General features: G+C 35.7%; 1 pseudogene; it reads right to left on the bottom strand.

Annotated features, from left to right (window-relative positions):
• Nucleotides 1–18,043: 18,043 nt before the first annotated feature.
• On the bottom strand, nt 18,044–19,301 carry LOC138142453 (cyclin-Q-like; annotated as a pseudogene).
• Nucleotides 19,302–23,617: the final 4,316 nt, after the last annotated feature.

The following is a 23,617-nucleotide window of genomic DNA, read 5'->3' on the forward strand; positions in this document are numbered from 1 at the left end:
GGAAGGGGCAGAGTCTGAGGCTGGGAAAGGGAAATGTGATTTTACAGACTGGTTTTACAAATTGGTTTTACAGACGGATATTACAAATTGATGTTACAAACATAGATCCCAAGCACCCCATCATTACTGATGTTACAAATTGGTATTACAAATTGATTTTACAAACATAGATCCCAAGAACCCCATCACTGAGAGGCAACTGATGTCCTGAAGAGTGGGAGAGCCTGTACTCTAAGAGATTATATGACAAATGGGAGGAGGGGAAGGAATCATGGGGAAGTGAAAGAGTTACTGAATGAACTGAAAGACTGACTACACAGGAAAGTTCCTAGCATAAGCCAATATTTTGATTCTGTCTTCAGCACAAATAAGTATTTTTGAGTGCAGCAAAACAGAAAAGGGGAGAAAGATCTACAAGACAATAATTGATCAATAAACGTTTATTAAGTGCCTGCATTGTGTCAGACGCTATCTGGCAGTGGGTAATCACTGGAGGCTCCTCAAGTACCTTGAAGAGTAACATAGACTATAGAAAATGATAAATGGAAACTCTTTAATTCCATGAGGACTACAGAGACTAAAGAAGGAATAAATAGGCACAAGGGCAAGTAATCAAATAATAAAATTATTATAGAAAAGGTAAAGAAATGACAAAGGGAAAGAAACAGTTTTAACAAAACAGAATAGAAAATGAAATTAAACAAAACTAACAAAAAGAGTTGAAGACAAAGGAATTTTATTTGACTGCTTAATTGAAAGTGAAAAAAAGGAGTCAAAGAATTAGATAACTAGATAAAAGGAAGAAAGGCAAAAGGATTTAATAAATTAAGTGAAACTCCAAAACTAGACAAAGGAAGTCCATATAAGTTGAAGTGGGGCTCAAGGGTAAGGGAAAAAAAGACAGTGGGAATAGACTAGTTTCAAAGTAAATTAAGTAAAAATAATTAAAGAGACAGAAGTCTGTCTTTAAAAGAAAGGAGGATATATTCATAATTTTTAATAGATACAAATGAAGGAAAATACCAAACCCACAACTTTAAATGTGAATGGAATAAATAAATAAAACTAAACAGAATAAATAAAAAGAAAAGAGGCATAGACTGGATAGGAAAATAAACCCCATAATTTGATGCCTATGCGAGGGATAATTTGCAGTGGTTTCCCCATTATGAAAAATCGAATCCAGAATGGCTTCAGCATCCAATAGGCCTAAGTTTAGAGGTCACCTGACATTGCAGGAATTTGGGACTTAGAGCAATGGAGACCCTCCCCAGTGCCACCTCAGCACAAGATATGCCAAATAAGGACAGAAGTGCTTTCTCAAACGTACACTGGGTGATCTACTGTTTCCTTGTTCTGGTACTTGAGGTAGATTGCCACGTTTAGATTGTACACCTAAGTTCCAGCCAATGGAGGAAAAGGGTCAGGAAGGGGGTGGGAGAGAATTCTCTGTTAGGCTTTTATAACTTCACCATTTCCTTTTGTAAATTGCTTCTCCTCCCTGACCATTTGTCAGGAGGACCTTTCTCCAGATGGTAAATAAGCCATTCTTTTCTGCTTCCTACCTTGAGAAACCTCTGAGTATTATTTGGGTAAGGATTTCTGTCACACACAGTTTTGGGGGTGCACACACCTATAATAATATTACTTTTAAAAATCAAAGATGGACATAGAATAAAGATAAGAGACTGGAACAAAATTTACTAAGGTGAACAGTATCCAAATAAAGGAAATAATGATCATAAATTGGTAATATACTTCTTTATATTAAGCTTGATTGGTCATCAGGCAGTAGAAATCATCCATTTGCAAAACATTTTTTTTAGGTGATAGGACCTGCCATAACCTGAAATCTTTTGACATTAATTTCAAGAATCAGAGATATAACACCTTGTAACAATGAGGCTTTGGCATAGAACTTTTGTGAAGCAATACCATGATAACTGTCTGAAAACTACAAATTAAGCTTTATTTTAATGTAGCTGCTTTCACTCATTCTATACTTAAGACAAACTAGTTCAATATTATCAAATACCTCTGCTGTTTCTTAATCCTAGAAGACTTATTTCTATCTTCTGAAAATTCCTGTTTGTTCAAATTTCAGATGAAATTCTAATTTGTACTATTCAGCTAAACCTCCCTCTTCAATCCTTCTCTATTTGACCATAAATAATCTATACCTTCCCTGAATTCCAATGGTACTTGACTTATGTCACTTGTTTGCATTTATATTTTAAGTTTTATTATTTGATATCTCATCTCCCATACTATATTGTAAGTTCCATTTCATCAGTGACTTTCTTATGTCTTTTTATTTTTGCTTAATGGATAATTTAATTTTTTGTACATATTAAGCATCCATACATGCTTGTTCAATTAAATTCAAGGAATAATACTGCACTAATATAACAACAACAATAATGATAACAATATTAATTTAGATTTCAGGAAATCTCTGTTCCTAGATGGGGAAAAAAGTACATCTTAATTAACCTCATTAACCTCTATCTTTAATTATGATTAGAATAAATACAAATATTCTGGGGAGTCCATTGGTTTCATCAAGTTGCCAAAGGAATCCATGTTGAAAATAGAAAAGGTTAAATCTTCACTAATTGTGTTATTTTCTCTATTTTACAGATGAAAAGACTGAACCTGAGAAATTCAGTGACCAGCAGCTAGGCGGTATAGTAGATGGTATACTGGGCCCTGAGTCAAGATGACTTAAGTTCAAATTTGAATTCAAATACTTATTATCTGTGTGATCCTCAGCCAGTCACTTAACTTCTCTGGATCGCAGTTTCTTCAACTGTAACATGAAAATAATAACAACTTGCTTCCAGAATTAACTGTGGTGTTTAGCATAGTGTAGGTGCTATATAAATATTAGGTACAATTATTAGTTATTACTTGCCCAGGTTCACACATTTCCTAAATGTCTGAAGGTATAATCAAATCTTAGTCTTCCTGACTCCATATCTGTAAATCACCGAGGGTACAGAAAATACAAGACAGAGTACTGGGCTAGTTGAGAGAAGACTTGAGTTCAGCTTGACATCAGAAATTTAATCATTCTGTAACCTTGCAGCAGTCATTTAATTACTCTTAAATGTCCTGGATTTTATGCAATCTAATTTCTCTCTTAGGTATAAATCCATGAGACTAATTGAAAAACAAACTGTTTCTCATGTAAGAGAAAAAAAGGATTGAGAAAATACTTGTTTTTAAAAAAATAGATTTCAAGTGTAGATTTAAAAGAAAACATTTTCACAGTAATTTCTGAACTTGAATTACGTAGCCCATATCCTGACTCTACTTCATTCTTTGTGTATTGTTTTTTTTTTTCAGTTGTTTTAGTTTGCTGACTCTTTGAGACTGTATTTAGGGTTTTCTTGGCAAAGACACTGGAGTGGTTTGCCATTTCCTTCTCCAGCTCATTTTATGGATAAAGAAACTGAGACAAAAAGTGTTAAATGATCTGCCCCAGGCTCAAACAGGTAGTAAGCGTCTGACACTAGATTTGAACTCAGTTCTTCTTGATTCCAGGCCTGGCATTGTATCTACTTGCAACCTGGCTGCTCTACTTTGTGCACCCTGCAATCCAAGGGCTCTGCATTTAAGTTTTTAATGCTGTAAAATCATGTACAATTAATCTAAGTGATTCTGAGAAAATAATATGAATTAATATTAATGAAAAATATGTGGAATTTTTGTATTCAAGAATGTCTAAGGTTAATAAGATATTTAGCTCATTTAATTTGTCATGGTTTTTTATGTATTTAAAATGGAATAAATGTTATTTAAGATAATTTCCAGTTCTTTTTATGATGCTTCTCCACAAAGCATAGAAATAATAATCTTATCACATAGCTTTAGTTCATTAAAAAAAAAATCGCATCAGGCATCCTTAGTGTTCTGGTCCTGTGCCTCAAGAGTCACAAAAACTAGAGTTATCAATGTGTTGTAATCAAAAGAACACTGAACTTACTGATAGTCAGAAAGTCCCAGTTCAAGTATCAGTTTTTTCTCCTACTATCTGTGTGAAATTGGCCTATGCTTTACTTTTTTCTGAATTTTAGTTTCCTCATTTTAAAAAGAGAGATGATACTTAAAATGTCTAATTAAGAGTATCTCAAGGAGGATCAAATGAAATAATGTCTATAGTATTTTTTAACTACAAACTTCTCTAGCAAGGTCAGTTATCAACATCTCCATCATCATCATCATCATCATTACGTAGAAGTGGGAAGTACCTCAGCCATTATTCTCTCCAATGAGGCATACTGTAAATAAAAGTTTTGGATTAATCCCAATGCCTTTATGTATTCAGGGCAGTCACATAGCTGACTAAGGAGAGAAAAAAAAAAGAATGTTCAAAATAAAGTCATTTTTTAAAGTTAAAATAATAACAATGAGTATGAGGCCACAAAAGTAATATTTATGTAGAGATTTTCAGCCAAGATTTTCATAGATAATTAGCTTGAGTGATTTTTTTTAATTTTCCTTATTTTAAAGGGGATAAAAACTTAACCTCAGAGATGTTAGGAGATTTCACCAAGATTACAGAGCTGGTAAACTTTGGAGTTGGTACTCAAACAAACTCAGGTATTCTAATTCTTACCCCAGCGGTCTTCGATTGCATTATGTTGCAAAAAGCAAAGAATGAGTTAATGGTGCCTTACAAGTAGAAACTACTGTTTCCTCCAAAAATGATAGAGATTGTGTTTGGCAGTATTCGAGAAATGACTTTCTTCAATTACTGGATGTCATGATGCTAGGTAAAATTGCCTGGTTCAATGCCGTATTGCTATGTAGCCTGGGCGCTAATTAATCTAGCCATACAATGGAAATAATGAACATTAGAAAGAAATAAAAAATAATTGACCTCCCTTAGGCACATTTGTTGGCGTTTCTTGTTACAATGTGAATACATTAAAAAGCTTATGCTTTCTTCTCTCTATTAGAAGAAGAATCAAACTCCTTTTTTATCATCTAAAGGTAGTGTATGTTACCTGTTGCTACTATCTCTGTAACCTTTCATTTGATTATTGTGTTTATTTTTTTCCCCTAAACATGTTTGGGAGGATTTGTTCTCTAGAATATAAGCAGATAAGATCTCTTTTTTGTTGTTGTCACAAAACCAAGGCAGAACCATGTTAGCTCCTTTGATCTTTTGGTACCTAGAGTTTGGAATCTTCAGGCTTCAAGTTTCTGTGGCCTCTGAACTCCTGAAGATTCCTCAAAAGACTCAAAGGGCTACAGGCTGGATAAAGAGATCAGTGCTGAGGTTCAGAGATTTCTAGTTAGAGAGTGAAGCAAGGAATATTGTAAGTATACACAGGAACAGATGGCCAATGCCCTGATCAATTAATATAAACTCTTAGTCCCGACAACAGCCACATCAGTTATATTGAAATCTGAGACCCAGATTCCTAATCAGTGGGGAAATGATAATACCTATGGTATCAAACAGGAATTAAGGGCATTAATTAGGAATGTTTTCCTAATGTGTGGCCTAAAGTTTCTCCATCCCACTTCCACCAAGAAGAGAGTTTTATATATTCTCCAAGGATTTCATAAAATACAGTGAACAGCTTTTCCCTCCCCTGATAGGCCCCTACTCCCTACTCCCATCCCTCAAATAAAGCTGATTTAGGGATATTCCTATAGCATAGAAAATTACTATTCAGCATCCTGACCCTTAGGCATTTTTATCAATATCTTAACTAATGTATTGGATCCTCCTGAACTCAACCTAACATAGTTTATGGTTACTTTGGTTTTGAGCCGAGGAGAGTAATGACATTGAGGACAAGGAGACAAGAACACAGTAAGGCTATCACAGGTCTGCCCTATGGCTTAAGACATGTAGGACATATTGATATGAAGTCATGGTGTCAGCTCAGGGCTTGGCCTATGTAAACTGATTTGTGGGTCAATATTTCAACTCATAATGCTCATAATGATTCTGTCTGGTAAGCAAGAAATGGTTAAATTATGTCCAATATTCTCTATCAGTAAGGCAGCACAGTATACAATATGTTTAAGAAAAAATTCACAAAATGTGATTAATATTTTTAAAAATATTTACATGTTTAAGGTAGCTAAACATAAGTTACCTGTAAAATTCCATTAGTTTAAACAACTCATCCCAAAAGAATATTGCCTAAAGGTGCTATGGTTAGAGTCTCCTGATATAAATAATGTTTGTTATGGTTTGTTTTATTTGTATGCCCACCCTTTCATCCTTGGGAATCTGAAGTGTTAGAACATCTTTCCTTTCAATATAGCTAGAACAGTACAGTGGTTCTGTTTTTAGCAGTGCTAACAGTTTGCTATATACATTTACATGTTGAGTTCAAGAAGTTCTAACTTCAAAGATGAAAAATAAAATGAATTATTTTTAGAGTGATTTGTTTTGTTTTGCTTTGCTATACTTCGTGGCAGTTTACAGCATTGGAGATGGTAACAGATTTTTAACCCAATAATTGAATACATGCTGGCTTATCTACAGCTAGAAATTCTATAGTATGCGCAAGCAGGAGAGGGCATCTGACTACAAGGCAGCATCTGTTTCTGGGAGCAGGATGCCAAGCATGGACATTTTGAGCCAGGTTGAGTTTAAACAGATAATTGCTCAATGTCTTTGAAGGAATGAAGCCTTCTTAGGCTGATAGAATGAGTGACAAGATATGACCTTAATGACTTCTGGCCTACTGCTGTTTTGCTTTCAGTTTATTGTGGACTGTGGTATTCTTTCATCAGAGTTAATGGCACTTTTCGTGCTCCTACTCATTCCAGCTATTTCTCAATTATGCATGGGAATAGTACTGTGGATAACTGCATTTCACTGATTAGTTGGGTTAAAATAGGTTATGGAGAAACTATTGGTATGGAACCACTTTACTAAACCCTGGGGGTAGAGAAGGGGCATACCAGACTGTATTATCCCTAACCTAGAATAATTTAAAATAGGGTGCCTAGACTCTAACCTTGATTTTATTATATAGCAACAGTGATATCCCCTTCTAATTCTTTTATATACTAAAACACTATTGAAAAAGAAAAAAAGATTTTTCTGTTCCTGACTTTTTAGAGAGATACAAGTATGGAACAGGGCATAGAATATTAGGAAGACCTTGGTTTAACTCCCATAACTGAATTATGGTGACTCTGTGACTCTATGAAAGTCATTTACCTCTGAGTGCTCTGGGAAATTCTCTTAACACTATACTTTATAACAGGCATTGTATTATTACTATTAATAGATATTATTATTACAATATTCATTTAGCAAAGGGAGTTTACTTATCCAGGAATTCCTTTTACTAATGAAATCACAGATCTACACACTATCCCTCTAAGAAATAAAGCAATTAAAATTCTTACTATATTATTTCCATAGGGAATCGTGATACATTAGCAAAGGAACTAGATTTAGAGTCATAAACACCTGGGTTCAAGTCTCAATACTGCAATTTATCATCTTTGTGATCTTTAGCATGTGCCAGTCTCTCTGAGAATCATATATGAACTGTTGGAGTAGATAACCTCTAACATCCATTCTGGGTCTAAATCTTTGATCTTATAAATAGAAAAATAAATAATCTCAAATTATTGCTTTCCTTGATCTAAAACTGTTCATATTTTAGTTTTCTGTAGTAGAAAGGCAGCTTTAAAATATTTTTGTATTGATTTAGTGGTATTCAGTTATTTATTACTTTTGTGTCAGGCTAACTGAGGACTCTAATCATCATTTATAATATTGATTCTAAGGAGAAATAAAAGGTAAACAGTTGTGTGTGTGTTGACATTTACCCCATCACTTTTTAAATCTAGACTCTTAAAAAATAATAAATTAAACTCCAATTTGTAAAATTTGCAGAGGTGTAAATACTAACACTGAAAATTTAATAATCGCTCCCTGCTCTATTTCACTGTGATTTTCCAAGGTCCTCCCCTTTCCTGCCCTTCTTACTCTAACTCTTATGTCAAAGAGTGCTGGGTACTGACTACTATAGAAATGGCAAGATGATTTAGAGCTAGAAGGTACCTTAGTGGCCATCAAATCTAATCCCCTCATTTTAGAAGGGAGAAAACAGACTGAGCGAGGTTGTCTCACAACTAGTAACTGCCTGAATGTTTGAACCTACCCTGGTCCCATTCTCTTCCTGACTCCAATTCTATTATGAGATAATGCCTTAATAGATGATTTTCTAAGTGAGAACATGCCTTGCTCTTGAAAGGGAGAAAGATCCCATTCCCAGAACACTTATTTTGGGGTATTCATCTTTTATAGAATATGTGCATATGGATAGGTTAAACACACATTCGGTGAGTCCAGGGCAATTTTTAGAAAAAAAAAAAAAACAAAACTCTTTACAATGTTGTTCTAGGCATTAAATTATTATCCAAAAATTGGATTTATTATAAAGACCTAATGTCTTGAGAAGAATCATCTCAGAGCTCCCAGGTACTTATTTTGAAAAACAGCCTTGAGGAAAATGTGCATACGCATGTTCAATATAGAGTTCCAGATTTTAGGCTGAAGTATTATATAATTCTTCACCTTGCTTTTTAACCCATTTTCTTCCTCAATTTCCCCTATCAGAGAGTATATACTGGTAGATGGAATGCAAAGGGATAACATTCCAGTGTGAGAACAAAGATAAGTTGCTCAATAAGCGAATATTCTGCAGAAAAAAATATATTCACTTACATTTATATTCCATTAAGCATAATGGAGAGATAAATGAGAAGTTATGCCTGCCATGGGATTTAAATACAAATATTAAAACAAATATCTGTAATGGATATGCATTATCTATAAAGTGACTAAATAAAAAATCCCTCAGTAGATCAAATTCAATGTGGACATCTCCATAGGATTAATTTAAAGCAGAAAAATTGAAGTTGAAAGCATGGGGAGATTGTGAAAAGGGAAAAAGAATTCCTGAACGATTGATGATTTTACAAAATGTAAAGGATAAAGCTTTTATAGGTACAGATGGATTCTTTCAAAATAGTCCCACAGTAGTCTGCATACCTTAATGGCATACTTTAAAAGTATCATGTTTATTATGGCACTATGAAAAGGAGCATTATGATGTTTCACTCACAAATACCTTTTTTCAAGTGTCTTCTCTATCTAATAGCAGCTGGCCTGCCCATGGCTTACATTTTCCTATAAATGATGAAGTGTGTTGGCATTTATTGAGTGATTTTTGCACTCAAAAAGAATGTACCAAAGGTAAATTTGCTTGAATACATTTAACTAAGGAAACTTTTAACACAATTTCTCTTATTTAGGAGAGAAAGATGACTACTACAGTATACTGAACTCAATGGCTCCGAAATATATTTCTATAGAAATAAATGACTTTTTTTCTTTTTTTTAAAGCAATTGGGGTTAAGTAACTTGCCCAAGGTTACAAGGCCAGTTCTTTTTTGTGTGGGTGTTAAGTATCTGAGGCCAGAATCGATCCTGGGTCCTCCCGATTCCGGGGCTGGCGCTCTTACTCACTGCACCACCTAGCCGCCCTGGCTCTTTCTTTTTGATATCTAGGTCACAATTAAGATTAAGCAAAAGTTCATATCTTCAATGAGGAATTTGTGCTATTCAAGATACTACATTTTTCTTTATTTACATGTACAATGCTTTGTTTCCATTAAAGCCAATTAAATATTACCTGAAAATGTGTTTGAATTTCCATAGACATTGTATTATAGCATAGGGACCCAGATTTAGGTCTTATTTCATTTACTGTTGCTTAAAATGAAAGCAATAAAATAATATGAACAAAAAGGAAAAAAAGGCAGCATTATATAAAGTCTCCGTTCTCAGTGATCTTATTGTCTAGTTGGACATATATGACAATAAGGTATATTGGAAAGAGAGGACTTGGAAGCATAAGGTCTATAATTTGATCCTGGCTCTGATATTTCTAGTCATGTGACTTTGGGTTACAAGTAGGAAAGGGGAAGAAAATTAGTCATTTATGTAGTGCCTCCTATGTGCCGGGTCCTGTGCTAGGTACTTAACACATACCTCATTTGATTCTCACAACAATCCTAAGAGATAGGAGCTATTCATACCCTCCTTTAACAGTTGAGAAAAGAGAGAGAAACAGTATTTTAATGACTTGCCAGTACATTTCTAAGACTGGATTTAAACTTAGGTCTTCCTGTCTCCAGGTTCAGCACTTTATTCACTGCACCATCTATCTCTATTTCTTTCATTAATTAACTAAGTACAGAAAATGATACTTCTAATTCCTGTGTCCTTGGGTTTTTGTTAGGAAATTACCAAATCTCGATTTTTAAACTCAAAAAATTTTAATTAAAATATAACCTTTTATTAACATTTAGCTAAACAAATGAAAAATTAGTTGACCAAATAAGATGTAGCAGTTTAAGGCAACATAAGAGAAGTCAGTGTAGTATGGTAAAGATTCACAGAGGAGGAGAAGCTGGAACTGAGTTCAGGATAATTAGGATCAATGAGAGAAAAAGAAGGACTTTTTAAGCAGAGGGAGAGAGTAAACTATATCACAGAGGTTAAGGAGTAAAAGATAACCCCATTAAAAAGTACTCTTTTCTGCTTATAAAATTATCAAAAGCTCAGTAAATTTTTTTTGCGTCTGTTTTCTCATATTCTCTAGAACACTGGATAGAACAGATTAGCTGAAGTGGAGAATACAGAACAGTGTTTGAGGCCTAAAAAAGTATTATGCTTCCAAATAAAAGTGTTAACAATATTATAAGCTCAATGATGATATTGGGATTTGCTGGGTATTTGGCTTATGAAAAGGCATTTAGGGGTGGCTAGGTGGCACAGTAAATGGAGCACAGGCCCTGGAGTCAGGAGGACCTGAGTTCAAATCCAGCCTCAGACACTTAACACTTAACTAGCCGTGTTACGTTGGGCAACTCAACCCCAATTGCCCTCCCTTCCCCACTCCAAAAAAGCAAAAAACAAACAAAAAAAAACCTGAAATGCCAAGTTTCCAATTCATATTTTGCAAAAAAAGGAACCCTGGTTCATGGAAAACACTGGATATGGAGTCAGAGAAACTGGTTTAAAAAAAAAAGACTTTTTTTTTTTTTTTTTGCTTTTTGGAGGGAAATTGGGGTTAAGCGACTCACCCAAGGTCACATGGCTAGTTTTTGTGTTGTGTCTGAGGCCGGATTTGAACTCAGGTTCTCCTGACTCCAGAGCCAGTGCTCTATTCCCTGCACCACATAGCCGCCCCCAAGAAAAGACATTTAAATGTGAAAGTTCTGTGGATAAATGATTCAGTTGGACTAACGAAGATTATGAAATGTGAAGAAGGAAGGCAAGATAGGTATGAGAATGTACCAATGACGGATTGGGTGGTTTGCTAGCAGTATAAAAGACAAGAGAGATAAAATAAACACATCCTGAGTACAGGCCATTCTTGAACTTATTGCCATGGGAAGAATAGGATGTTGAAATAACAAGAAGATAGAACTTTTTTTTTATTAGGCTTAGATTGTATGTGTTAAAAAAAAAAGATGTATAAAAAAGGAACAAGACTAACCTTTGTTATATAATAGTTTATAAGTTTTTAATAATAAGGATTTTTCTAAGTTAGATCAGTCACCATAATTTGGGAATAAAAAGAATCTCGAAACTGTTCAAGGCAACACAATCTTGTTTTCCTTGAAAAATAGAGAGATATGGAAGCCAAAACCTATACTAGTTTACAATATAAACTTCTCTTAAAGATATTATTGATGGCAGAGTTTAATAATGAATACTATTGCCTCTTAATACAGCAAAAATAATTGAGAAAAACAAAGTTTGAAGAAAGCTTGATGAGAGACTAAACTGTGTGAAATTATCCTTAAAAGAATTTAAGAATGAAAATCAGAGGGAAAAAAAGATGAAAATGGAATGATCTGTAATATATGTCTGTATGTGTATACATGGACATACACATATATGTATGTGTATGTATATATGAGAAACTTTTTTCTGTTAGAGTGGAACCACCACAATTACTTAGTGATGTTATATGAAAAAGTAGAAATTGCACTAAAGCAAAGAAGTAAAGGAAGAGTAGTTGGACTATTCACAGCAGAGGTCCACGCTGAAGACAGCACAATTCTGAAGGTGCTGAAGGACCATTTCTCAAAATATCAGAGAGAAAGGAAAATAAAAATGCTCAGACAAATAAATTTTAGACAGTTTTATTACTACATATATGTATATAATTAATGCTCATATATACATCATTGTTTATCTTTCTATATCTACACTCCATCTCTCTATCTCTCTGTATGTCTATTAATGCTAAGGTCCAAAATTTATTTGAAAACCGCTAAAAACTTTAGTTCATTGATGAAGGGGAAAATAGAAATCAACTACAATCCATTTAGCTTCAGTTAGTGTAGGTGGCCCAAATGGGTTTCATGTTAAGAGATCGACTACTATTAAGGAAGAGGAGGGGATGTGGTTCCCCAATATGTCATATATGCTGGAATCACAAGAAGACTTACTATTTCTTAATAGGTTAAAATCTGTTTGTTTCATAACATTTCATAGACATCAAACAACTTAAAACTGTACAACAAAAGTAGCAGTGGAAATTACACCACACCGATTCATTCATGATTAGATATTTAATGACTTTGTGAATTTCAATGTGAAGGCAATTTTATCAATATGGCTATTTCACTCAAAAATGCATAATGCCAGCCATCTTTCTCCTCTTATCCTGCACAATTCTTGTTCATGTCCTTTCCTAAAACCTCGATAGAGGTTCATCTAAAGTACCAGGGGTCCTCCCCTAGCTCTCTTGACATTTTATGAAAATCAATGAAGCACTCCAGCTGTCTATCAATTAGTTATCCCTCATTCTCTCCACATAATTAAACCATCTTTTCTAATCATGCATCTCTCTAATAATATAGATTATTCTGCCTGTACTGCACAATTCTTGGTTTGTAATGGGTTGTAGCTTACTTATGCCCACTGTGCACCTATTCCATTATGCTTTAAAATTTAATTCTCTGGAGTTCTTCAATGATTCTCAGTCATATAATATGAATAGAAAAACTGGATTTGTGATTGGAAATGGACTTCTGATTTTATTGGAGAAATTCGTTATTCAGACAGTCCCTCTACCAATGAAGTCTTAGAGAGATACACAAAAGAATGCTGTTTTAAGGAGAAACGTCAGAGTTATATTATAGAAAAATTTGTAAATATGTTAAAAAGGAATCAGATATAATTAAAATGAAACATAAAATATATATTTCCTCGATTCAAAGAAGCCTGCCTCAAAATAAGTTACCTCAAACTTTTTTAAATGACAGAAGGGAAGCATACACACAGACACACACACGTATATATATATATATATATATATATATATATATATATATATATAAATGTGTTCATATATATAAGCATATATGTGTATATATTTATATGTGTGTTGTGAATATAATTCTTGTCAGGGATCATAACAAAAGTCCAGTGAATTATCATTTGTCTCAGGGAATCGTTGTGTATTCGTAAAAGATAGTAGTTATTCAGGTGGGGAAGCAATTGGATAATTGCTCATGGAAGAAGGGAGAATAACTATGGTCAATTACTGGGGATACTGCCAAATTACCATGTATTTTTATTTCTTGTATCCAGACTTATGATTCAAATAGTGTAGAGAATTCCTCAAGTAAAATCTCTCCTATCATTGAAGATCAGCACCTTCTCTGAAAATAATCGTGTAGAGTGTTGACTGAGTACCTGTAATGTAAGAAACTTGACAATGTTCACACTGTCATTATATAATTGAAATGGTACTTGACCCTAGGTCTTTTTCACCTCTAGGGTCACATCTAATACTATCTCTTGTATCTTTCATTAAAAGGGGATTGCTTTTTGGACTGTGTCTTACCAACAAAGATTTTTTTTTTGGGGGGGGGGAAGGGAAGGCAAGGCAAGGCAATTGGGGTTAAGTTACTTGCCCAAGGTCACACAACTAGTGTGTCAAGTATCTGAGGTCATATTTGAATTCAGGTACTCCTAACTCCAGGGCTGGTGCTCTATGCACTGCACCACCTAGCTGCCCCCAACAAATATTCTTAAAGGAGCCATGTACAATGTAGTAAATAGGTCCTATACTGACAGACTTTCATTTTACCCATATATACATGTCCTTATCCTGGGAATAGAAAGGAGGCTTTGAGTCTATGCATCTATAGTGTATAGACCAAAATATTACCGAAATGTTTGCATATGTATGCATGTATGTAGGTATATATATATATATATGTTCATATACATGTTAGTATATACTAAAACATGTCTCTGTAATCATGTGTATATGCATACATTTGCTATAAGTTATATTTCCTGGTTTATATAGAATCTTTGTATATGTTTATATAAATATTAACTCATTCAGTGGACTTGTCCATTAGGGAATTACTCAGAGTCCATTAAAATTAACTGAAGAATCATCACATTTGGATAAAGGTAAAAAGGTAATGAAAATGAGGTTACCTCTGAGCTTTCCAGGGAGGGAAATGAAACCATTTAGAATGCTCCAGCTTAGAAAAATTTGCTTTCATGACTTTGAAAGTCAGTTGAACTGTTCCTCACTTGGGCAGAGTTTTATTTATTTTTTCTGCTTAAATCAAGTCAGAATTAATTACTCTAATAGTTCGAATGGCTCTAAATGGTATTCTGAATTTAGATAGGGCATATCTACAAATTCTCAATTTCAGATGAGCTGGTTTCTATAAATGGGCTACAACTAACAACCAGGGTTATATTTTAACTTGAGAGAATTATCTATTGGTCAGAAAAGTCTTTAATAAAAAAAAATTAAATCTGATTAAGTAATGGATGGATGTGAATAAAATATCCCCTTGTTTAGCTGCTGCCATTTGAAAATAGATTTGTAAGTTGCCATTAAATGAGTAATACACAGTAATTAAATGTTCATAAATTCTCTAGGCTAATTTGATTTTTTGGGTAACTTACTAGAATCTTTTCAAAAATGTGACATACAATAGACATACAATAAAGCATAACACATTGATTTATAACTTCTATCTATATGAGATGTCATTAATCATTTTTCTATATTGTTTGTAATGTCTTTGAAAATATTCCTACTACTTTTAACCTTGTAAGAACTCACTCTAAGGAGATGTAAGAGGGTCTTCCTTGATTGTATGATTCCTCTTCCCTCAGTGAAACCACACAGCCTTGGTGCATTTCTAGAAATAGGGATAGACAGGATGTTGACCCAATTCTGAGCAGACTAACTAAAATAGCTCCATCAACAAGAACTTATTGATTACCACATACCTACCATTATCACCACCATCTCCAACCTCCATCCCAAGAAGCTCAACATCTTGTCTCTGACTGAGTTCCCTGGTGACTATTATTTGGTTTTCATTGTCATCAACCTTGTTTCCATTTTCCATTCATTCCCCCTTGATCTCTTTTCATGGTAATGACCTGAATCTGAATTGTAATGAGTGTCTCTGTGACTCAGCAACTCCATCTGTGCTTAACGTCTGCTGTCTACTCCATTCATCCATGTTGCTCTCAGGGATACCAGTGATCTTTATGAAAAAGAAAAATTGAGAACCCATAATGTACTATAAATTCAGAGGCCCTAATGTAATTACTATCTGACTTTTTACTAGCCATCATGGACCTCATATAAAAACAGACACTTATCAAAATGCTTAAAAGTTTACAAAGTGTTTTACATTCATATTATCTACTATATACTTCAAAAGAACCTTATATGCAAGTGTTATCCTATCAATTTTACAAATTAGGAAATTGAGCCCTGAAGATATTAACAGACTTACCCCCAGGTCCATGCAAGTAGGGTCAACATAGGATTTGAATTTAGGTCATCTTGATACCCTGGTCCAATAGGCTATTTGCTATACCAGACTGCCTTTTCTTGAATTAGTTGAGTCATGCCCTTGCTTTAACAAAGGTGATTGGAAAGAAAGTATGTATCTTCATATGTCTTCCAAGGGCAAAATAGGAAAATAATATTTTTTATGTTATGCATGTAACCTGACTATGTTGGGCTGTCCTTAGAGTTCAGTAATTAATGAATATATGGTTCTTGATGGCAGGATTTGTCTCATTTTTGTCTTTATAGTCCCAAGGTCTATCCTATGGCATAGAATATATTAGATCCTTAATAAATACTTGAGTGATGGTAAAATATCTGCCAACTTTCAATGGTTTTTGAGAGTTGTATTTTAGGAGTTGTTTAACTAGAATATAGTTATAAAATTACATTTCAATTTGCACCACAGGCAACATACAACCCATTCAATTGGTATTAGCAGTGCTAACTCATCTCATTCAATATCATTTTTAAAAAATTTATAAAAATGTCAGTTTATCAAAGTAAGAAAGAATTCTTGTGTGTGTATATGTGTATATATATATGTGTGTGTGCATGTATATCTGGATATATATACATATATATATATATATACATATATATATAGTTTCCAAGTAAAAGGGTTGGATTCCAAGATAGCAGACATTGTCCACAAGATGACAAACCATATGTTCATGTTTTTGAAGTTCATTTGGTATCATTAAATACTATCAAGCTATTGTACACTAATAATCTTCTCCACTCTTTCGAAATTGCCCAGACCTTTCCATTTCTGCTTGTAACAGAGAAGGCATTACAGGAGCTCCAGATGTACTTCTTCATCAATGACATTCCTTTCTCTACTTCCTACTCCCCACCAGATCTAAAAGGTACTGGTCATCTTTTTGGAGGGAATGAATTTTTTTAACATGAAAAAAATTTTTATTAGGAAACCAACAAACAACCTTAATATATAAACAGCCTTAATATATAAACAGCAATTTTGTTTTGGAAATGACATAAGAGAAAATCTTAAAATGATTTGTTTCTTTTGGCTAACTGCTGGCAATATGGCCCTGGTTCTTTAACTGTAAAAGTGTTTTGCTACTCTCCCAACACTTCAATCAGTCCATGATCTCGTCTATGAGGGTACTGATACTAGCCCACCTCTATGGTCTCTTCCTCTGATTCTTTTCCTTGATCTCTCACAGAGATTCTCCACATGAGGTACCTAGTAAGCTAGAGGGCCCTTGTCTGCTTTTTACATTTTGTGGGTAATGGTTACATCACTTATGTGTTTTTCTGTTACTCCCTGATGGTTGCTACATAACTGGTCCATCATAGTTTTCCCTTTTACACCATTTCTTGCACACATTCAACTGAGGAAATAAGCATACTTTTTACCACCAGTCTCTTATTTACCTATGGGTTTCCTGGAAAACTTTGATTCTTAAGAGATCAAGGTGTTCAAAGATTTTAAACATATAGGGTTCTTGGAAGAACATTTGTGTTGAAAAGATAATCATATTTTATAATATATTTCAGGGAGAGGAAAATAACACAAGATGGAAAAAATTATGGCTAATATCACCCCTCCCATCCCCAATGTGGTCCACAGAACACTGAAAGCTCTTAAACTATATGCCTACTTTCAAACCTTTATAAAAATATCTTTTATCTTTTTTTATTTTTAAATAAAATACTCTTTACTTATGTTGGAAGGTTAAGCTTATGTATGGCTTGAAAAGATATCCCAAAGGGTTCAGTCAAGTAATCTATTTGGCTTCTGTTTTAATGAAGAGAGGCCTAATTATAGTCTGCATCAAATTGAAAAGTTTCATCTTCAAAAACTTCCTATGGTTCAAAAGTCATTGAACACAATTCATTCTTTTCTCAACATGTATCTATTTGTTTCCAAACATGAACTCTAAATAAAACTGCTCAGAGAGCCACCAGAGATACCAAAGAACAACAGTTCTTCCCCTTTTGCTAAGGCAAAGCTGGTCCCTGAGCCTTATCTATTTTTGAAGTTGGGACCCATTTTATTGGATCAAATGCAACCCTCAGACAAAGCAAATATTTGATTCACCTTGGATGGCCCTAGAACAATTAAGGGATTTCTGTATCCTTTTGTAAATCTCAAATTATGTCTCCCAGCTATGACGGTTCATCCAGTTCTTTAAATAAATAAGGCAATGGAACAAATATTTGTGGGGATGCTGGAAGGAGACATGGAAATGCAAGTCTCAACACCAGTAATTCACACTGAACGATTCTGTCCCTCAGTTCCCAGAACCAGGAGTCTAACTCCAAAGGTTCACTCTTGGGATTTAAATACCTATGAGAGACACCAATGACGTCTCTTGTCCTAAGGTGCTGCTCCTTCACTTTACCTGCCAAGTAAATGACTGACATGGCTATGAGGTAAGGGTCATATGCATCTAATTTGGTCTCAGAAAAATTTATGGTAAATGGCACATGCTACTTCCCTAGCTTGCCATCGGCCTCCATGATGAACCGTGTCACTTTGAATTGGACTTTGACCTCAAAGGACGGGTGCCTCTTTTCCCTCACTTCTTCAGCCTCTGTAATGTTCTTGCTCTCCATGGCTAACACCCTCACCCCCAATGCATGCCCAGCCCCTTGCGTCCTTCAATGCCAAACAAAAGTCCAATTCAAGTCACAAGGAAAGACAAAATGAGATGAACCAAAAGAGGAAGAAAAACACATTACTACTATGAGGTCTTTGCAGGAATGATCTACACATATATCATGGAAACCTTAAAACTATGAACCTGTCAACATTCACAAAAGATTTTCTACAGTATACCATACATCTTTACAGTCAACCAATTGCCTGAAAGGTACAGAGAAAACAAGATTCTGCTTTATTGAGAGTTTTTTTTTTGTACAATAAAGAATGCTTTCGCTTCAGAGATTAGAACACCCCCACTACAGGTCTATCTTCCTACAAAGAGTCTCTCATAAGCAGGTTAATACAAGATTTCTTGATTGAATGCAGAGATAGCGCTGATAAACAACACTTCAATTACTAACACCAAACAAAGCATAAAAAATAAGAGGGTACATATCAGTGTCAAGGAAGATGGTCTATACAGAGTAAAAGTGAGGTCCTCTGATGTTTCTGTTTGTGGATAATATTGTGTTGATTATGTCAAGCCCCAGAACAGGATGGAGCTTCCACACAGGGGGAAAAAAGGATGAAAAATGCCTATTGTCCAGAATATAGTATGCAGTTGGCGGGCCAGGGGACTGAATCAGTGCCTCAGTTCATATACCTGAAACAGGCATTGCAGGACAATAAGTTGGGCTGACAATCACGGAGGTAGAAGGTAGACTGGAACTATATTTGTGAAACTCTGCAGGGCCTTCATTTTGCATTTTTACCATCAGCAGTATCTGCTGAATAGGTCAGGTTAAAGCTGCTCCGAGTTGTTTCTCGCGGTGTGCAAAGCCCCACACAGAGTCGGCGTACGGCTGCCCCCTTGGAGTGGCCGTGCCCTAGGAGGGGGAGGAGGAACTGGCGGAGGGGGGGCCTCGCGATGCTGTACCGTTTCGGGGTGGTGGTGCCTCCCAGCGTGGCCCAGGCCGTCTGCAGCTGCTGTTGGTGGGCTCCTGGCCCAAGCTGGGGTGCTGGGGGCCTCAAAGGAGAGTGCCCAGGAAACCCGCGGGTGGGAGGGCCAGGCTGAGGGTGCATGCGCACTGCAGGCGCCGGGACTGCGGCTAGACGGAATGCATTTCTGACAGGCGAGTCTTAAATAGGAATTTGTACTGTCATGCATCTCCTACAGAGGCAAATTTGGAAGCAGTGTGATTATACCAAAATGGGATAGCAGGGGAGCAATGCAAGACTCTTCATCTGGTTGCCCAGTAAGCTTTGTGCCTCTGGTTCTGCTACATTGTGTTATATTTCTGATCATCTGAATATATTTTCCATCGTCTGGAGACATATGTTTTAGGGACATTCTGTGTTCCTAGTAACAGTAAAGGACAGTTATAGTGCCAAGGAATTGCACAGTGTTTTGGGCTGGAAGATAATATAAAGGCTACCAAAATGTCTATGCTTTGGCACTTCTTTCTACTTATCTATACCTAACCAAACCTGACTGGCCATTAAGGTAGCACATACTGAGAGTAGATGGAATACATTCTCTCCAGGACCATAGTTGTAAAGTATTTCAAGTGATATGGGCCGGTATAGGGGCCCAGGTAGATAATAGTAGTTCAGCTAGTGAATAACTATTACATACTGATCACTAATGTTTGCCCACTCTCTCCCAGCTGCTGATTCCTCAGCACTTTCTAGGCGATGTTGTCATCCCTGCTGACAATTCAAAAACTTATCTTGCCAGTGACCACCTTTCTCCCTGAAATCAGAAGTAATGGTTCTGCTACAAAGAGGAATGAGCCTTGGTGATCCGCTTCTGAGTATGCTAGTACCTCCATTCTGCTTTAGCCAGCATAGAATAGCACTGATCTAACTTCAAGTCTGCAATGTTAATAGAATGGGAAGATCTTCCCTGTCCACGAATAAATCCATGCAGCCACATTTATTCCCTTTCCCCTTGAAACAGAAGCCATATTCCCAGGTCTAAAGGTACACAGGTATTTCAATCACAGCTGGGATATGTCCTTAGTCACTAGAACCCATTGGGGGGAGGAACTTTACCAAAGGAGGAGATTGCTTACAGGGAGGTTTGCTTATGAGAAGACTTCCACATCTTTTGGTGCTAAGCTAATTAGGCACTGAGTCATGAGGGTTGTGGTGATTCTGCCTCTGAGCCTATTAGTTGAAAACTCTATGTAGTGAGGGGTGATATATAACTTCTTTGGGGGATCACTCTTGAGAAGGACCTTTTGATTCCCTGAATGGGATTAAGAGTAGTCTTTCATTAAGACCCCTTCTCTCCTCTCCCCCTCCAACACTACTCAGATGTTGAGTTGGTGCTGTCCTGGCCCGGTGGAGTATGTAGGGGGTTGTATTATTCTGTTTATTCACTTGGAATCCTGTCCATTGGATTTGTCCTTGGATACTCACTTCTTTCTGCTTATCTGTCTGTTAATTGAAATAAGATACTGAATGTCTTTAAAGCTATCTTTCTTTTAGAAAAACAGATCAAAGAACATGTGCTCACAGGCCATCCTGGGTGCACTAGGGTGCTTGCTAAACAAGGTCCACAAACATGTAATTTTGCAACTATAGCTAATAGCTGTGGGGTGGCTGGTCCTGACACTTTCCTACATTTCTCTTCAATAAAAGCATCAACATAGGACTTTAAGAATGGTTAAGTACAAAAGACTCATGATGGAAAAGTATATCCACAGCCAGAGAAAAGATGTACAGAGTCTGAATGTAGATTGAAGCAAACTACTCTCTCTCTCTTTTGTGTTTAATTTTGTTCCTTCTTTTTCATTTACTCCATTGGTTACAATTCTTCTTTACAACTTGACTAATGTTTAATGTGAAGGTATTTGTAAAACCTATATCAGATTTCATGCTGCCATGGCAGGGGGCGGGGAAGGGAGGGGAGGGAAGGGGAGAAAATTTGGAACTTAAGGGATTATGGAACTGAATGTTGTAAACTAAAAGTAAATAAATTTTTAAAAAGAATGATTGTCTTAGCCCTATGACAGTGTGTTGGGCTGCTTAACAGTTTTGATAGCTATATAGATTATATTATAATCAATATATTATATGGATATTATAATCAATCAGGCTGTTCCTAGATCTTATGCTGTATATAACTATATAACATACAAGCCACTTAATACCAAGATTTTGTTTTCAAAACCAGACTTTCTTTTGTTTTTTGATAGTTTACTCCCAGTGAGGAAACTACTTTTCCCAACACAGATCAGCATCTTTTCTGAAAGTGGCAGTTTCAGTTTTTTATGGTGTTGAAAGATTAACTGACTTGCCCATAATTGCACAATGACTGTATGGCCAAGGCAGGATTGAAAGCCCACATTCCAAATTCAGGGGCTATCTCTCTGTAGTCTATGCTAAGCCATTGCTCTAAGATAAAATGTTCACTGAGTAACCAACACACACACACACACACACACACACACACACACACACACACACACCACCACCACCACCACCACCACCACCACCACCACCACCACCACTGATTGGTGATGGGACCTGGATCCTTAAAAGGAAAACACCATGACTTTGAAAACAGCCCAGTCCCTGGTGTTCAGTGAGGCATCTGGTCCATCCCAGCCCCCCTAGATACTCAATAATGATTTTAACATCCCTTTCACTGGGGTTCTCTGACCACATAAATCCTTTCATTGTCTGCACCTGCCCCCCCAACCCCCAGGCTATCATCCACTTCTTAATCCCATCCAGATCTTCTCATAGTCTTTTTCTGTACAAAAGTATTTTCACCCCCATTAAGTTGCAGATTTACTAGGAATCTGCCTGTCATACTGGCATTACAATAAACCTCCAAACTCTGACTAGAAGAAGGGTTAAGTGGTTGAATTCTTTCCAGGCAGACCCCCCCCTGTACCCTTATATTTCAGGGTTTCCAGAACCCCCAACTGCAACACCAACACCACAACAACAGTAATAACTACAAACAAAAAAATAAACTGGAAAGTATAGTAAATGACCTATTTTAGTATAGGTAAACATTTATCACTATTACTTCCTGTATTTTTTCTAACTTAATTACCAAAACTAATTACTGTTTTCCCAGTGTTTAGCCTACTTGCCCTCCCTAATATATTTGGTTATGTTGTATGATTACTTGTTCATGATATTCTCTTTCCTTGACTTCCATAATAAAAGCATTTCTATCCTTCAGTTGTTATCACCTTTTCTGTTATTTGCTTTTCTGATTTCTCTTTCCTGACCTCTCTAAATTTGAATAGTTCCTAAGATTAATTCACAACCCTTTCATTATCCTCTTTCTATAACATGCTGCACTTGGAGACAGAAGACCTAGGTTCAAATCCTGAATCAGCTATTAACTAAATGTGTGATGATGGGCAAATCATTTAACTTTTCTTGGCTCTGATTTCCTCATCTATAAAACAATGGAGTTGAACTAGATGACCTTTAAGTTTCCATACAACATTAAATCTATGATCCTATTTCAAACGTTGCCTTAATATGAATGACTCCAAAAATAGAAAAAGATATAGCCAACAGAAAGAGTTAATTCTTCAGTCAGTCTATGAGAAAGGATTATAGTGTAAACTTCCACTTACAAATTATTGTTGAGATGGACAGGTTGGAGGCAGTATCATTTAACAGTCAGGTCTTGACCTAAGCTTTAAAAACTGGATGGCATTTGGATTTGAGTGTGTCCATTATCAATATAACACCTACTGTATATTCTTCTTTTTGCCCAAATTTGCCTCTACTTTCTGCAAGATAAATGTTTTTCATCATGGACAAGATTGGTCTTTCTAGTAATATTGAAATAACTTGAGCTTCTGTTTACTTGCTTCATTTCCGAGTACAGTTTATTTGTATTCTCTATATTCACTGAGAGTTGATAAATAGAATCAAATTTCAGAGTACTCTCATCTCACCTAGCAAGTATCTCTTTCACTAAGATTATAAAAGTGCCTGTCTCTTATCTTTTGAAATTTGCATGCATTACATTTACATGATAAGCTGTGTTCAACTGATAAGTCAACAGCCCTCTAGAATTTCTAAATCTTATCAAAGTGCCTTC

The sequence above is a fragment of the Petaurus breviceps genome, unplaced genomic scaffold (assembly GCF_028583685.1).
Source record: "Petaurus breviceps papuanus isolate PSGF00001 unplaced genomic scaffold, PetGlider_PUasm1.0 90579, whole genome shotgun sequence".
In the NCBI taxonomy this organism is placed as follows: Eukaryota; Metazoa; Chordata; class Mammalia; order Diprotodontia; family Petauridae; genus Petaurus; species Petaurus breviceps.